The sequence below is a fragment of the Petromyzon marinus genome, chromosome 65 (assembly GCF_048934315.1).
Source record: "Petromyzon marinus isolate PM22_M1 ecotype Great Lakes invasive population chromosome 65, UKy_Petmar_22M1.pri1.0, whole genome shotgun sequence".
NCBI classification, from domain to species: Eukaryota; Metazoa; Chordata; class Hyperoartia; order Petromyzontiformes; family Petromyzontidae; genus Petromyzon; species Petromyzon marinus.
Window position 1 is genome coordinate 3,622,472 of NC_133731.1, and position 13,055 is coordinate 3,635,526.

The 13,055-nt window shown below is 59.2% G+C and overlaps 1 protein-coding gene across 1 annotated transcript in view; it reads right to left on the reverse strand.

Annotated features, from left to right (window-relative positions):
* The window catches only part of PDE3A (phosphodiesterase 3A), a 175,915-nt gene that overhangs the window by 114,082 nt on the left and 48,778 nt on the right, over positions 1-13,055 (reverse strand). The gene's annotated exons all lie outside the window — the stretch shown is intronic.

Sequence of the window (13,055 nt, forward strand, 5' to 3'; positions counted from 1 at the left end):
TTGACCCGGCACGTGGCCTGTGAGCGGTCACGAGTCTCCTGGCTAACAGTGGGGGGGTATTGCCGCTATTTTGAACGGGCGAAGGGCGATCCGGTTGGGAGGCCGATTCGTTTTAAATGGACGTCTGCTTTGGTCGTCACCCCCCACCGGTCACTCTCCACCAGTCACTCTCTACTCTCCACCAGTCTCTCCCCACTCTCCACCAGTCACTCTCCACCAGTCACTCTTCACTCTCCCCCAGTCACTCTCCACCAGTCACTCTCTACTCTCCACCAGTCTCTCCCCACTCTCCACCAGTCACTCTCCACCAGTCTCTCCCCACTCTCCACCAGTCACTCTCCACCAGTCACTCTTCACTCTCCACCAGTCACTCTCCACCAGTCACTCTCCACTCTCCACTGGTCACTCTCCACTCCCCACCGGTCACTCTCCACTCTCCACTCCCCACCGGTCACTCTCCACTCCCCACTGGTCACTCTCCACTCTCCACTCCCCACCGGTCACTCCCCACTCCCCACTCTCCACTCTCCACTCCCCACTGGTCACTCCCCACTCTCCACCCTCCACTCTCCACTGGTCACTCCCCACTCTCCACTCTCCACTGGTCACTCTCCACTCCCCACTGGTCACTCTCCACTCTCCACTGGTCACTCTCCACTCCCCACTGGTCACTCCCCACTCTCCACTCTCCACTCCCCACTGGTCACTCTCCACTCTCCACTCCCCACTGGTCACTCTCCACTCCCCACTGGTCACTCCCCACTCTCCACCCTCCACTCTCCACTGGTCACTCCCCACTCCCCTCTGGTCACTCTCCACTCCCCACTGGTCACTCTCCACTCTCCACTCTCCACTCCCCACCGGTCACTCTCCACTCTCCACTCCCCTCTGGTCACTCTCCACTCCCCACCGGTCACTCTCCACTCCCCACTGGTCACTCTCCACTCCCCACCGGTCACTCTCCACTCTCCACTCCCCACTGGTCACTCTCCACTCCCCTCTGGTCACTCTCCACTCCCCACCGGTCACTCTCCACTCCCCACTGGTCACTCTCCACTCTCCACTCCCCACCGGTCACTCTCCACTCTCCACTCTCCACTCCCCACCGGTCACTCTCCACTCTCCACTCCCCACCGGTCACTCTCCACTCCCCACTGGTCACTCTCCACTCTCCACTCCCCACTGGTCACTCTCCACTCTCCACTCCCACTGGTCACTCTCCACTCTCCACTCCCCACTCGTCACTCTCCACTCTCCACTCTCCACTCTCCCACTCCCCACTGGTCACTCTCCACTCTCCACTCTCCACTCCCCACTGGTCACTCTCCACTCTCCACTCTCCTCTCCCCTCTGGTCACTCTCCACTCTCCACTCTCCACTCCCCACTGGTCACTCTCCACCCTCCACTCCCCACTGGTCACTCCCTACTCCCCACTGGTCACTCTCCACTCTCCACTCTCCACTGGTCACTCTCCACTCTCCACTCCCCACTGGTCACTCTCCACTCCCCACTGGTCACTCTCCACCCTCCACTCCCCACTGGTCACTCCCCACTCCCCACTGGTCACTCTCCACTCTCCACTCCCCACTGGTCACTCTCCACTCCCCACCGGTCACTCTCCACTCTCCACTCCCCACTGGTCACTCTCCACTCCCCACTGGTCACTCTCCACCCTCCACTCCCCACTGGTCACTCCCCACTCCCCACTGGTCACTCTCCACTCTCCACTGGTCACTCTCCACTCTCCACTCCCCACTGGTCACTCTCCACCCTCCACTCCCCACTGGTCACTCTCCACTCTCCACTGGTCACTCTCCACTCTCCACTCTCCACTCCCCACTGGTCACTCTCCACCCTCCACTCCCCACTGGTCACTCCCCACTCCCCACTGGTCACTCTCCACTCCCCACCGGTCACTCTCCACTCTCCACTCCCCTCTGGTCACTCTCCACTCCCCACCGGTCACTCTCCACTCCCCACTGGTCACTCTCCACTCTCCACTCCCCACCGGTCACTCTCCACTCTCCACTCTCCACTCCCCACCGGTCACTCTCCACTCTCCACTCCCCACCGGTCACTCTCCACTCCCCACTGGTCACTCTCCACTCTCCACTCCCCACTGGTCACTCTCCACTCTCCACTCCCCACTGGTCACTCTCCACTCTCCACTCTCCACTCCCCACTCGTCACTCTCCACTCTCCACTCTCCACTCCCCACTGGTCACTCTCCACTCTCCACTCTCCTCTCCCCTCTGGTCACTCTCCACTCCCCACTGGTCACTCTCCACCCTCCACTCCCCACTGGTCACTCCCCACTCCCCACTGGTCACTCTCCACTCTCCACTCTCCACTGGTCACTCTCCACTCTCCACTCCCCACTGGTCACTCTCCACTCCCCACTGGTCACTCTCCACCCTCCACTCCCCACTGGTCACTCCCCACTCCCCACTGGTCACTCTCCACTCTCCACTCTCCACTCCCCACTGGTCACTCTCCACTCCCCACCGGTCACTCTCCACTCTCCACTCCCCACTGGTCACTCTCCACTCCCCACTGGTCACTCTCCACCCTCCACTCCCCACTGGTCACTCCCCACTGGTCACTCTACACTCTCCACTGGTCACTCTCCACTCTCCACTCTCCACTCCCCACTGGTCACTCTCCACCCTCCACTCCCCACTGGTCACTCTCCACTCTCCACTGGTCACTCTCCACTCTCCACTCCCCACTGGTCACTCTCCACCCTCCACTCCCCACTGGTCACTCCCCACTCCCCACTGGTCACTCTCCACTCCCCACCGGTCACTCTCCACTCTCCACTCCCCACTGGTCACTCTCCACTCTCCACTCCCCACTGGTCACTCTCCACTCTCCACTCCCCACTGGTCACTCTCCACTCTCCACTCCCCACCGGTCACTCTCCACTCCCCACTGGTCACTCTCCACTCTCCACTCCCCACTGGTCACTCTCCACTCTCCACTCTCCACTCCCCACTGGTCACTCTCCACTCCCCACTCTCCACTCCCCACTGGTCACTCTCCACTCCCCACTGGTCACTCTCCACTCTCCGTGTTTTCTCCTAAAAAGGGCTGCGCACCGCACAGCAGCAACAGCAGCAGCAGCACAGACAAAGCTCCCCCGTGTAGCCCACGTGGACCGCCGGGGCAAGTGCTGTTAGCCACCACCACCACCACCTTACCAAGGCCGGATTCGGCCGCCGCCACGTGGGACATGGTGTGGCCGGGACCGCCTTTGTCTCCCCAGTCGCCTTTGTCTCCCCCAAGCCCAGATGCGGACGGTGTGCGCGAGTCGGGGATGCGATCAGCCAGCAGCGAGATTGGCAGGGCAGAGCGCTGCGCTAATGATCGCGAACTCGCTCACTCGCGAGCCCTCGAGCTCCTCTTTGAGTTATTCTCACTTGGTCACGTCACATCGGAGTTGAACTCGCTGGCTCATCATCATCATCTCACACTCGGCGACCAACTCGCTCTCTCACCCGCTCGCTCACCCGCTCACGCGCTCGCCCGCCCGCCCGCTCGCTCGCCCGCTCGCTCGCTCGCCCGCTCGTTCACTCGCTCGCCGCCCGCCCGCTCACTCGCTCACCCACTCGCGCGCTCACTCGCTCGCTCACTCACTCACGCGATCACTTACACGCTCACTCGCTCGCTCACTCGCTCGCCCGCTCATCCACTCGCTCGCTCGCTCACTCACTCACGCGCTCGCTCACTCACGCGCTCACTCACTCACTCACGCGCTCACTCACTCGCTCGCTCGCTCACTCACTCACTCGCTCACTCACTCACTCACCCGCTCGCTCACTCACTCATCATCATCTCACACTCGCCGACATCTCACTCAATCAGTTTAGCCGCAACGACAGAAACCGCGATTCGCCGTCCAAGCGAGAGGCTGACGTGGCCACGGCGAGCTCGTGCCAGGCTAGGTGCACTTTTGAGGACCGCGTGACGTGCCGACGGTCTCGCCGGGCACGAGGTCGCGGGACACAGTTGGCAGGTGCCACGGATCGACGGGCTGACTTGGCAGATGCGCCTCCTCCTGTGTGCCCCCTACTGTTGCCGACGCGCTGTGTTTTATCCGCCCGGCGCTCCGCTCGTTGTTGTGAGCGTCGCTCCCTCCGCCGTTGCTGGGTGGGCGACTGCCTCCAACTGCTCAGCGGCGTCCTTCACGAGCCTCCTCCTCCAAGTCCACTCAGCTCCACGTCCTCCTGAACCCGCATCAGCAGCTCCATCGCTTCTCTAGTCCCGTGCCGTGCCCATTTAGCCCCCCACCCCCTCCCGATAACCTCCCCCCCCCCCCATCTATCGGGGGGGGGGGGGGGGGCTACGTGACCCCAGCCACGAGATGCATCGCGACATCGTAGAGGCGCGGTGTCGTGGCAAGGTGTTCATCCAGCAACGGAGAGATCACGGCTCACGACTGCGACCAGCAACTTAGCACTCGCACTGTACCAGTCTCTCTCTCACCCCCCAGCCCCCCCCGTCTCTCACCCCCCCCCCCACGTCTCCTCCACCCTCCACCCCCGTCTCTCCCCCCCATCTCTCACCCCCCCCCGTCTCTCACTCCCCCCCCCGTCTCTCACCCCCCCTCCCTGTCTCTCACCCCCCCCTCCCTGTCTCTCACCCCCCCTTGTCTGTCACCCCCCCCTGTCTCTCCCCCCCGTCTCTCCCCCGTCTCTCACCCCCCCGTCTCTCACCCCCCCGTCTCTCCCCCCGTCTCTCACCCCCCCTTGTCTCTCACCCCCCCCGTCTCTCACCCCCCCCCGTCTCTCACCCCCCGTCTCTCACCCCCCCGTCTCTCAACCCCCCCGTCTCTCACCCCCCCGTCTCTCACCCCCCCCGTCTCTCACCCCCCCGTCTCTCACCCCCCCGTCTCTCACCCGCCCCGTCTCTCACCCCCCCGTCTCTCACCCCCCCGTCTCTCAACCCCCCCGTCTCTCACCCTTCCTGTCTCTCACCCCCCCCGTCTCTCACCCACCCCCCCCGTCTCTCACCCACCCCCGTCTCTCACCCTCCCCCCGTCTCTAACCCCCCCGTCTCTCACCCCCCGCCGTCCCTAACCCCCCCCCCCCAGTCTCTCACCCTCCCCCCGTCTCTCACCCCCACACCCCCCGTCTCTCACCCCCCCCCCTGTCTCTCACCACCCCCGTCTCTCACCCCCCCTTGTCTCTCACCCCCCCCCCCAGTCTCTCACCCCACCCCCCGTCTCTCACCTCCCCCCCCCCCCGTCTCTCACCGCCCCGTCTCTCACCTCCCCCCCCCCCCCGTCTCTCACCGCCCCGTCTCTCACCCACCCCCCCCCGCCATCCTTCACCCCCCCCCTTGTCTCTCACCACCCCCGTCTCTCACCCATCCCCCCGTCTCTCACCCCCCCCGTCTCTCACCCACCCACCCCCTTGTCCCTCACCCCCCCTTGTCCCTCACCCCCCTTGTCCCTCACCCCCCCTTGTCTCTCGCCCCCCCCAGTCTCTCGCCCCCCCCGTCTCTCGCCCCCCCGTCTCTCGCCCCCCGTCTCTCGCCCCCCCCCCCGTCTCTCGCCCCCCCGTCTCTCGCCCCCCCCGTCTCTCGCCCCCCCGTCTCTCGCCCCCCGTCTCTCGCCCCCCCGTCTCCCCCCCCCGTCTCTCACCCCCCCGTCTCTCACCCACCCACCCCGCCGTCCCTCACCCCCCCTTGTCCCTCACCCCCCCTTGTCTCTCACCCCCCCCCCAGTCTCTCGCCCCCCCCGTCTCTCACCCCCCCGTCTCTCGCCCCCCCCCCCGTCTCTCGCCCCCCCCGTCTCTCCTCCCCCCCGTCTCTCCCCCCCCTCCCTGTCTTTCACCCCCCCGTCTCACCCCCCCGTCTCGCCCCCTCGTCTCTCCCCCCCCCGTCTCTCCCTCCCCCTCCCTGTCTTTCACCCCCCGTCTCCCCCCCCCCCCGAGTTATCTAATAAGCCGTCGTCTCCTCCCCGGTTACCCGCGCGCCAGGCCGGTGCCGTGCCACGTGATGGCCATGTGCGCCTAAATTCAATTCGACGCGCTGCACCTGATTACTGCCAATATCCGCAGCGGAACAGAACCGGGACGTTTGTGTCTCTCCTACCCCCCCTCCCCCTTCTCTCTCTCTCCTCTTTGCACAGCTGAGAGAGGAAGGGCGGCTCCGTGATCGTCTCTCGGTCACCCCTCCCCCCCCCCACCACCACCCACGCCTTGCAGCGATTGAGATGTTCGCGTCCGGAGACGTGGAGTTCAACTCACCGACACGGCCACAGGACACGGAGCGGTTACCTGGGTATCGAAACACCTCCCAACTCCCTCCACGAGCGATGAAGATTCTTCCAAGTCTAAATAAAGATGTTCGTAGTTGTGCGGAACGTGGAGAAGGATTCCCCTACCTGGCCATTAGTTTTGCGCATTGCCGGGGATTCCAATTTGGCAGCGGAGGTCTCGCTCCGAATCGGTCGAGCGGCATTATCTTGTCGTCGGCTGCTGTGACGTTCCGTGGCAAGCCACCTTGGAGTCTCGATTAAAGCTTTCGTGACTGCAATGATTCATCTTCTTTGGTTCTTTCGGTAAAGTCACGTAGAATGAGAATAAAATAATAAATTGATAAAAAATAACACAATGATATTATTGTGTTATTTTATTTTATCAATTTATTATTTTATTCTCATTCTACGTGACTTTACCGAAAGAACCAAAGAAGAACACCTGGAGTCTGTCGCTCCACGCGAAAATCCCCTTCTCTCGCTACGCCCGCAGACCACCGCGAAGTCCTTTCAAGAAACATCTACCCCGGTTTGATACGTTCGATCCATCCTGAGTTTAGCCCCGGGCCTGCAATGTGTGTTGAGCTCGCTTGTTCCGTGAAAGATCTGGACGCTTGTTCCGTGAAAGATCTGGACGCAGTCCCCATCAGTGAGCTCCTTCGATAGGCGAGGCTGCGTTGTGGCTGGCCCAATGCAGCCCGCATGCCCAGCCACCGCATGCCCAAGCAGATTATGTTTGGACGGATAGAGGGGGCTAAACGGGCGCGGCACGGGCTAGAGAAGAGATGGAGTGATGTGGGCACAGGAGGACGTGGAGCTGAGCGGACTTGCCGATGACCGGTACCAGCGGTGTCAAGATCGGCCTCTGTGGAAGAGGAGGATCGTGAAGGACGCTGCCGCTGTTGCTGTTGGGCAGGTGGAGGCAGTCGCCCTCCAACAACAACGGAGGGCGGAGGGCGGAGGGAGCGACGCTCACAACAACGAGCGGAGCGCCGGGCGGCTAAAACACAGCAAGTTGGCACAGTAAGGGGCACGGTTTGAGCATCTGCCAGTCATCTCAGTCGGTGAAGCCATGGCACCTGCCGAGCCCGTCACGTGACCTCCTGCCAGCAAGCCTCCAACGCACTGCACGTGGCCTCAAGGTGCACCTAGCTTGGCACAGGCGCCGTTTGTGACGACGCCACCGCCACTTAGTGCCGTGGTTGCTGCGCGTTCGTGGGGAGCGGTGGCGCAGTGGTTAGCGCACCGCGCCACGAGCCTGGCGATCCGGCTTGAGCCCATATCGTCGCCGACTATGCGAACAGGTCCTGTGCCACCCCTAGGTCGACTCAGCCTCAAATGAGTACCCGGTACGGTGTGTAAACATCGTTGCCTCTGCACACGCACGCACACACGCACACACACGCGTGCGTGCGTGTGTGTGTGTGTGTAAGCTTATGTCCAGATGCCCCGTTCACACGCACGCCGTGACCGATTCAGGGTTCACTTGGGGTCACGATCCCCCCAAAACCCACAGCCCCGCCCCCAACCTCCAACCCCACCCCCCACCGCTGATCTCCATTCTTAAACACGGGGCAAGGAACATCCGATCCACGCCCACCGCGTCCCCATCACTCCACGATCCATGATCCACGATCCGCTATCCGTGATCCACTATCCATGATCCAGAGCCCATGATCCACAATCTATGATCCACAATCTATGATCTACCAATCCGCAATCCATGATCCACAATCCAGGATCTACCAATCCACCATCTATCAATCCACAATCCATGATCCACAATACACGATCTAACAATTAAAGATCCTTGATCCACATTCCATGACGCACACTTCACGATCTACCAATTCAAGATCCACAATCCACAATCCACAATCCACGATCCATGCTCCGTGATTCACGATCCATGATCCATATCCCGCGATCAAAAATCTAAGATCCACGCCCCATGGTCCACAACTCACGATCACAATCTACCACCATCATCACCATCACCACCATCATCACCACCACCACCACCATCATCATTACCACCACCATCATCACCACCACCACTATCACCACCACCACCATCATCATTACCACCACCATCATCACCATCATCACCACCACCATCATCACCATCATCACCACCACCACTATCACCACCACCACCATCATCATGACCACCACCATCATCACCATCATCACCATCATCACCACCACCACCACCATTACCACCACTATCACCGCCACCACCACCATCATCACCATCATCACCACCACCATCATCACCACCACCATCACCACCACCATCATCATTACCACCACCATCATCACCATCATCACCACCGCCACCACTATCACCACCACCAGCACCACCACCACCATTTTCACCATCATCATCGTCTCCCCCCACCCGCCCCCCAAAGCTCTAACAACAACAATGACGACAAACCAAGCCGCTCAGCTGGTGACACGCATCACGCTCCCGTTCGTCACAACGCCCATCGCGGTGCCGCTTGTTGCTGACCGCTTGGCGTTTTCCACCTTTGGACCTCTGCTCAGCTAAATTTTTTTTTAAAAAAACTCGGGAGTAGGGGGGTGGTGGTGGTACACACAATGGACAAAGATCCCCCGTACAGCCTTTTAAAATCCTCGGGGCAAGTGCTGCTCGTCACAGATGCACCTTGCAAAGGCTCCGATACAGGTGGTGTGTGTGGCCGACGTCGACCGCCCGGCCGCCTTTGTCTCCCCCGAAAGTGGCGATTATTTGCACGCCGCCACCAGGCACTCACTTGAGGTCGGGTCGACCCAGGGGGAATCCTCACCGGACCGGTTCAGATAATCGTCGGCTTCGACGGTCGGCGTATAGCGCGCTAACCGCTGCACCACCGCTCACCACACAGAGATACAAAGACAAAGATCCCCCATATAGCCTGTAACAGACTGTAGGGGCAAGTGCTGTTAGCGAGCAGCACCTATGAAGACCGACAAGGCACACGAAGGGGTGGGTGGCCAGCACCACGCCCGACCGCCTTTGTCTCCCCGAGTGGCGATATTTACACACCGCACCAGGTACTAATTTGAGGCTGAGCTGACCTAGGGGAGGCCCAGGACAGGTTCAGAAAATCGTCACTGATGTTGGCCGTGAGCAGGAATATAACTCGGGTCGCCGGGTTCGGAGCGCAGCGCGCTACCCGCTACACTACACAAACACATACTCACACACACACAAACACACACACTCATACACACAGATACTCACACACAAACACAGACACTTTCACACACAGACACACAAACACAGCCACACACACACAGATACTCACACACACAGCCACACACACAGACACTTACACACACAACCACACAAACAGCTACACACACAGCCAAACACACAGACGCAAACACACAGACACAAACACACAGACACACATACACACACACACAGCCACACATCCACACACACACAGCCACAGAGACTCACACACACACAGACACACACACACACAGCCACTCACACACACAGCGACACACACAGACACTCTCACACACACAGACACACACACACAGCCACACACAAAGCCACACACACACACAGACACACAAACACAGCCACACACACAAACACAGCCACACACACAAACACAGCCACACACACAGCCACACACACACAGACACACACACACAGCCACACACACATACACAGCCACACACACACACACAGCCACACAGACACACACACAGCCACTCACACACACAGCCACTCACACTCAGCCACTCACACACAGCCACACACACACACAGACACACACAGACACACACACAGCCACTCACACACACACAGTCATTCTCACGGGGCGAGAGCTGTCCGCATCGGTACGACGTTATTGGAGGGGGGGGGGGGGGTGCGATTCACAACTCCCCGCAAGCCACGCGTCCGAGGGTGGACAACCCCAGGGTCACCGTGGCCATGCTCGATCTCCCCTTCGGTACTCCCGTGAAGAATCAGTGCGGCCTCAACGCGAATCCTGGAACCCCGCGGGGTTCCACGAATCCCTCGCACCGCGATCCGGAATCCATGGCGTGTAATTCAGACTCCACGTTTAACTTCCGACCATTCAGGGTCTCTGCACCCCCACCCCACCACGACCCCCACCCCCCCGCTCCAATTTTCCTCCCTCCCTCCATCCCTACCTCCCTCTCACCCTCCCCTCCCTCCCACCCTCTCTCCATCCCTCCCTCTCCATCCCTCCCTCCCTCTCTCCATCCCTCCCTCCATCCCTCCCTCTATCCCTCCCTCTATCCCTCCATCCCTCCCTCCATCCCTCCCTCCATCCCTCCCTCCATCCATCCCACCCTCTCTCCATCCCTCCATCCCTCTCTCCATCCCTCCCTCCCTCCATCCCTCCCTCCCTCCCTCCCTCGCTCCATCCCTCGCTCCATCCCTCCCTCCCTCCATCCCTCCCTCCATCCCTCCCTCCCTCCCTCGCTCCATCCCTCCCTCCCCTCCCTCTCTCCCTCCCTCCCCTCCCTCCCTCCCTCCCCTCCCTCTCACCCCTCCCTCCATCCCTTCCTCCCTCCCTCCCCTCCCTCCCTCCCCTCCCCGTCAACTCCACAGCCGTTATGAGCTGTTCGAGGGGCAAGTGCTGTTCACGAACACCTATTAGGGACGATATATAAACACACACACACACAACGTAACAACAACAACCCCCCCTCTCACACAAACCCATAAACACGCGCACGCAGACAGACTCGCCCGGCACGCTACGCAAGAGCGGGCTGACCAGAGACCGCTCCCGGCCGCCTTTGTCTCCCCCAGTGGCGATGTTTACTGCACCCGTGACCTGTGAGCAGGAATCCAAAACTCGGGCGGCCGGATTCGTAAGCGCAGCGCCGCTACACCGCCGCTGCCCACACAAAGACAAAGATCCCCCGTGTAGCCTGTAACAGACTGTAGGGGGCAAGTGCTGTTAGCGAGCAGGAGCTATACAGCAAAGACAAAGATCCCCCGTGTAGCCTGTAACAGACTGTTGGGGCAAGTGCTGTCCGTAGCGAGCAGCACCTACGAAGGCCGGAACGGCACACGAGGGGGTGGGTGGCCAGCACCACGCCCGACCGCCTTTGTCTCCCCGAGTGACGATGTTTACTACACACACACACAGCACCAGGTACTCGTTTGAGGCCGAGTCGACCAAGGGGAGGCCCGGAAACGGTTCAGATAATGCGTCACTGGTGGTGTTGGCCTTGACACACAAAGAGACAAAGATAAAGGTACCCGTGCAGCCTGCACAGAGAATGGCGGGCAAGTGCAGTATACTTGCACCTACTAGGGCCATAACGGCACACGAGTTGGGGGGGGGGGTGGAGAGGGGGGGGGGGTGTGGGGTGTGTGACCAGCACCAACCACGCCCGACCGCCTTTGTCTCCCCGCGCAGTTCCCATCCTGACCTGTGCACTCATTCACGACCTCGGTCGACCTGGGATGGAGAGGGCTCAGGCAGGAACCTACTCGGAGAGAGACGCCACTCGCCAAGGGCGTCCGGTGAACTCGAAACTTCAAAGGCAGGCGCCGAGGGCTCTGTGTCTCTATGTAAGGAGCGCGACACGTGGTCAGACTTTTCCGTGGATGGTAAATCATCGAATTGTGGTCACGGGGTAAAGGTAAGTACACAACTTACTTTGTTCCATCAACACCCTCTAATGTCGTTATTGACGCTGTGCGTGTTTACACGATTGAGGTGCAAGGCTGCAGTAGAGGTTAATAAATACACTGAACTACACTTTATACTACACTATACACTACACTATACACTACAATATACACTACACACTACACTGTACACTACACTATACACTACACTATACACTACAATACACTATACACTACACTATATACTACACTATATCCTACACTATATACTACACTGCTATACACTATACAATACACTATACACTACACTATACACTACACTATACACTACCACTATACACTACCACTATAGATTACCACTATACACTACACTATACACTACACTGTACACTACACACTAGACTATACACTACACTACTATACACTACACACTACACTATACACTACACACTAGACTATACACTACGCTATACACGACACTATACACTAAACACTACCCTATATACTACACTATACACTACACTAGACTATACACTACACTACACACTACACCAGTTGTTCTTAACCTGGGGGTGCGAGACATGGCGAGATTTGTCTTGAGAAGGTAAATCAGCGTCAACACAAACTAGGCCACGGGACAACTTAAGTACACAACTTACTTACTCTGTATCATCAACCCCACCCCCCCTCTCTGTAGTTATTAACATTGCAATTTTATAACGATTTAGAACCAATGGGGGTGGCCAGGCTGCAGGAAAAGGCTAACGAACCACTGTTGTTAGGAGTCGATGGGTCTCTGTGTATCCACGTGAGTCTATGAGTCTCAATGTCAGCCTATGGATCTCTATGTGCGGCCTTTGCTATTGATGCCCCCAGGGTCTGGAATGCTATTGCCAATAAACTGCAACTTGAATCGCTACCAATGAGATCTCCTCTCAAAATTGCTCTAGAGGAGCTGTACACCCACCCCTAGCTGCCACTGCTATTCATTGGCGTAAAATAAAATAAAATGTTTCGCTCCGGATGACGCTGCAAAGTATTATCTGTATTTTGATTTAGCCTGCTGATTTTAAAGGTGCATTGAAAAATTTGATACTCCGACCGATGCTTCTGTTGTTGTGGAGTAACTCATGCAGCCAGCTATGGCTCTA